This window comes from Coregonus lavaretus, assembly GCF_964263955.1.
Source record: "Coregonus lavaretus genome assembly, contig: HAP1_SCAFFOLD_48, whole genome shotgun sequence".
Lineage (NCBI taxonomy): Eukaryota > Metazoa > Chordata > Actinopteri > Salmoniformes > Salmonidae > Coregonus > Coregonus lavaretus.
The window spans coordinates 1,373,856-1,379,544 of record NW_028163311.1 but is presented as its reverse complement, the minus strand read 5'-3'; positions in this window follow the sequence as shown (position 1 = coordinate 1,379,544).

Genomic DNA, 5,689 nt, shown 5'->3' with positions numbered 1-5,689 from the left:
TGTGGACATCACCCCAAACACAGAGGCAGACCCGGCTTCTTCCCACCTAGAGATTGCGGACATCACCCCTAACAAAGAGGCAGACCCGGCTTCTTCCCACCTGGAGGTTGTGGACATCACCCCTAACACAGAGGCAGACCTGGCTTCTTCCCACCTGGAGCTTGTGGACATCACCCCAAACACAGAGGCAGATCCTGCTTCTTCCCACCTGGAGTTTGTGGACATCACCCCTAACACAGATGCAGACCCGGCTTCTTCCCACCTAGAGGTTGTGGACATCACCCCAAACACAGAGGCAGATCCTGCTTCTTCCCACCTGGAGCTTGTGGACCTCACCCCTAACACAGATGCATACCCTGCTTCTTCACTCTTGGAGGTTGTGGACGTCACACCTGAAGAAAAGCCTCTCATGGTGGCCGTCTACGCCACTCTGCCATCTGACATCCAAGCAGGTGAGTAAGACTTATAGAAAGCACTCTGACAGGTGCCGTTCATCATGATAACATGTAAAGTGTTGGTCCCATGTTTCATGAGCTGAAATAAAAGATCCCATTCAACTGGCCAGTGTTTAGAACCTACGGTTTGCATTTATTTACATTCTGTCCCGCTTTTGTCCCTTTCCAGAGGATGTTGCTGTGGTCACCCTGGACGTCACCCCACACGTCACCAAGGACGTGACCCTGGATGTTCCATGCAGGGCGAGGAAAGGGGCAGTCCAGCGTTTTTTTTGCAGGCTTTGGAGGGCAGTGTGCTGCTGCGCTTGCCACAAGGAAGAGGAGGAATAATATTAATTATTCATTAGACCAGAAACAGGATTGAACCATATACCATTAAATTCTTTGCATTATAGTTGCCTTCAATTCTGATTTTCTTCTGTTTAATTCTTAATTAATTTCAGAACATTTCTCTAAACTTTGTGGAGTAGGTTGTATAAATAGGTGGGAAACATCCCAATCCCAATCCCAATCTTAATGCTTTTAATAATTAACTTATTACATTTTTTTTAGATGTATTATTTGACAAAAAAGTGGAGGGCGCGACAAAAAAACTTTAATCATCATAGAAAACTCTTGCTCACTATTAAAAATGCATTGTTTTATTTAAGCAAGGTTAAAAGATTAACGTTTCGGCCTAGTCTATGACAATATGCAAGTTGTGTTTCCCCAGTTAAAGGGGGACCCAGACTCACCCTGGTTCTTGAGGGTTGCAGACACTGAATAATTATCATTTGAAATAAATGGCACTTTTCAAGTCTTGACTAAAAATCTTTAATGAATATGAATTTAAATACAATTGACTTGAGGATCAGAGCAGGCAGGCTGACTGGCTTGCCCTGAAGGCCCTCTGCCTCTACCTCTGTGTGGTTAATCTCAGCCAAGAGGTTATATGGGTTGTCTGTCTCTCTCTGGGTGTGAATCAATATCACTATGACCTCTCGCTCCGCCTGCCCATTGGCCTGATTAGAAGGCTTCCCCTCTCATTCCTTGTTCACAGGAGCAGGGGTGATGGCATCCGGGGTAACCTCCTCCTCTCCTGTATCTAACCCATCTTTCTGGCTGTGAGTTCGACTGAGGTCACTCGTTCTCTCTCCCAGGGTGTTGGATAGTTTCTCCTCCTCTGTGTCTTGTGTATTTTCTACATTGTAGAATAATAGTGAAGACATCAAAACTATTAAATAACACATATGGCATCATGTAGTAACCAAAAACGTGTTACACATATCAAAATATATTTCAGATTTGAGATTCTTCAAAGTAGCCACCCTTTGCCTTGATCACAGCTTTGTAGATACAGAATAATATGAAATGTTCTGAGACCAGGTTGCGCTTTCACCTCCCCCGGTAAGAGGGGAATAAGGCAACCTCAGAGTTACATTCAAGGATACTTTATTGACACACACGGATGAAATGGACATGGAAAGGTAGTGGAATGATAGTGGTCCTGTAATGGACAGATAACAGGGCTAATGAATATGCACAATATCTGATAGCACAAGTAGAGCAACAACGCTATTAACAAAGGAAGGGCTGTATTAATGGCATAATGCTACCTGCGGAGTATTACACAACACAGTAAAACACAGAGAGGCAACTTACAATAGGCAATGGTAGTAAATATAAAGAACAACAAGTAAGAATGATATACATGTTACAAACTCACTTTGTGCACGTACACTATCCCACGGTATATCTGTGCATTCAAATTGTCATCGATAAATGCAATTGTGTTCATTGTCTGTAGCTTATGCCTGCCCATACCATAACCCCACTGCCACCATGGAGCATTCACAACGTTGACATCAGCCAACAGCTCGCCCATACGCTGCTTTACAAGTGGTCTGAAGTCGTGAGGCCAGTTAGAAGTACTGCCAAATTCTCTAAAGCCGCCTTGGCTTATGGTTGAGAAATTCACATAAACGTATCTGGCAACAGCTCTGGTGGACATTCCTGCAGTCCGTAAGCCAATTGCACGCTGCCTCAAAACTTGAAACATCTGTGCATTGTGTTGTGTGACAAAACTGCACATTTTAGAGTGGCATTTTATTGTCCTCAGCACAAGGTGCACCTGTGTAATTATCATGCTGTTTAATCAGCTTCTTGATATGCCATATTTGTCAGGTGGATGGATTATCTTGGCAAAGGAGAAATGCTCGCTTACAGGGATGTAAACAAATTTGTGCACACAATTTGAGAAAAATAAGCTTTTTGTGCAAACGAAATATTTCACGCTTTTATTTCAGCTTATGAAACATGGGACCAACACTTTACATATTGCGTTAATATTTTTGTTCAGTGTAGTTATTTGGTTGGGAGAATGGGATCCTATCTGGGCTAGCTAAAGCCAACTTCATGGTTAGTAGTATGACAGAGAAAAAATAACAAGACAAATTTAAACATCACAAATCTGAGGGGGCAGGTGACCCTGTGCCCCCTTTGGGCATGACGTCTCTGCTATCAACCACATCATTCTGTCTCCGTGAATATTCAAAACAGACACATTCATTCAGGTCTGGTACTGTTCCTACCATATAGATCAGGGATGGACAATTCCTGTCCTTGGGGGCCGGAGTGGTGTCACACTTTTTCCGCACACTCTAGGAGCTCAGATGCAATAATTTAATAACCTAATAACCAAAGTTTCGACAGACAAGCTGTCTTCATCAGGGTATCCTGACGTTGGTTATTAAGTTATTAAATTATTGCATCTGAGCTCCTAGAGTGTGCGGCTCTCCTTTTCTTTTTCAAGTGTTCTACTCCGATAGCCAGCACCTCGCCTAAATAGGTGTGCATTTCTTTCGCCTCCATATTAATCTGGTACTGGTCCTACCATATAGATCAGGCTTGGACAATTCCAGTCCTTGGGGGTCGGAGTGGTGTCACACTTTTTCCCCATCCCTAGCAAACACAGCTGATTAAACTTATTGCATTCTAAACTGAAGCCCATGAGTACTTGATTATTAGAGTCAAATGTGTTAGCTGGGGCTGGGGAACAAGTGTAACACCAAATCAGGTCCCGAGGACTGGAGTTGCCCATCCCTGATATAGATGCTCTGTTTGCACACATCGAGGGATGTGGTGACAGTGGAGACAAGGGAACACACATAAACTGCTTTGTCCTTTTAGAAGGTCGTCATAATCCTTACATAAATATGATGTGTATGCAAGAAATGCAGAGCCACTTCCAAAAACATATTGACAGAGTCTAGTATCTAGTAATCTAATCAATTAGTTTTCAACCCCTTTGTTATGGCAAGCCTAAATAATCTCAGGAGTAAAAATGTGCTTAACAAGTCACATAATCAGTTAGATGGACTCACTATGTGTGCAATAATAGTGATTTTCAAACGACTACATAATCTCTGTACCCCACACATACAATTATCTATAAGGTCCCTCAGTCCAGCAGTGAATTTGAAACATAGATTCAACCACAAAGACCAGGGAGGTTTTCCAATGCCTCGCAAAGTAGGGCACCTTTTGGTAGATGGGTACAATTAAAGCAGACATTGAATATTCCTTTGAGCATGGTGAAGGTATTAATTACGCTTTGGATGGTGTATTAATACACCCAGTCACTACAAAAATACAGGCGTCCTTTTCTAACTCAGCTGCCGGAGAGGAAGGAAAACTATCAGGGATTTCACCATGAGGCCAATGGTGGCTTTAAAACAGTTAGAAAGTTTAATGGCTTTGATAGGAGAAAACTGAGGATGAATCATCAACATTGTAGTTACTCCACAATACTAACCTAATTGACAGAGTATGCACTCACTTAACTGTAAGTCGCTCTGGATAAGAGCGTCTGCTAAATGACTAAAATGTAAATGTAAAAGAAGGAAACCTGTACATGCATTGTGTTTGCAATAAGGCACTAAAGTAAAACTGCAAATAATGTGGCAAAGAAATTAACTTTATGTCCTGAATACAAAGTGTAATGTTTGGGGCAAATCCAACACAACACATCACTGAGTACCACTCTTCATATTTCCAAGCATGGTGGTGGCTGCATCATGTTATGGGTATGCATGTCATTGGCAAGGACTAGAGACTTTTTTAGGATAAAAAGAAACGGAATAGAGCTAAGTACAGTCAGAATCCTAGAGGAAAACCTGGTTCAGTCTGCTTTCCAACAGACACTGGGAGACAAATTCCCTCTTCAGCAGGACAATAACCTAAAACACAAGGCCAAATATTCACTGGAGTTGCTTACCAAGATGACATTGAATGTTCCTGAGTGGCTTAGTTACAGTTTTGACTTAATTCGGCTTGAAAACTTATGGCAAAAAAAAATAATGGCTGTCTATATAATGTATATTGCATATATTTTACAATCCAGTTGTGCAAAGCTCTTGGAGACTTACCCAGAAAGACACAGCTTTAATCGACTCAGGGGTGTGAATACTTATATAAATGAGATATTTCTGTATTTCATTTCCAATACATTTGCAAAAATGTGTTTTCACTTTGTCATTATTTTACATTTACATTTTACATTTTAGTCATTTAGCAGACGCTCTTATCCAGAGCGACTTACAGTTAGTGCATACATTATAATTTTTTAGAATTGTTTTTTTTATTTGTATTTTTTTTATACTGGCCCCCCGTGGGAATCGAACACACAACCCTGGCGTTGCAAACGCCATGCTCTACCAACTGAGCTACCTCCCTGCCAGCCATTCCCTCCCCTACCCTGGACGACGCTGAGCCAATTGTGCACCGCCCCATGGGTCTCCCGGTCGCGGCCGGCTACGACAGAGCCTGGTATTGAGCTGGGTATTGTATGTAGCTGCGTGAGAGAAAATATTATAATTGAATCCATTTTGAATTCAGGCTGTAAGAAAACAACATGTGGAATAAGTTAAGGGGTATGAATACTTTCTGAATGCACTGTATATCTGCAAGAAAATTATAAATATGTGAACGTTTGAAAGGGGGTCATATAAACATTGCCTTATTTATATTTTTACAGACAATATTAAGTGAATTCTGTCTGAAATAGTCATGCTATAATGGGCATAGTTTCTCAGACCAAATTTCCATTCTGGCTGAAACAAAGCAATCTGATTATGCTCCAGTCAAATACAGCTATAGGGAATGCCTATACATTGTCCAATCTCCTTCCACACATTGATTTCATTCTTCGCATCTTTATTCAGAAACAAACAAACTTGAAATTAAGTGCTGTTTCA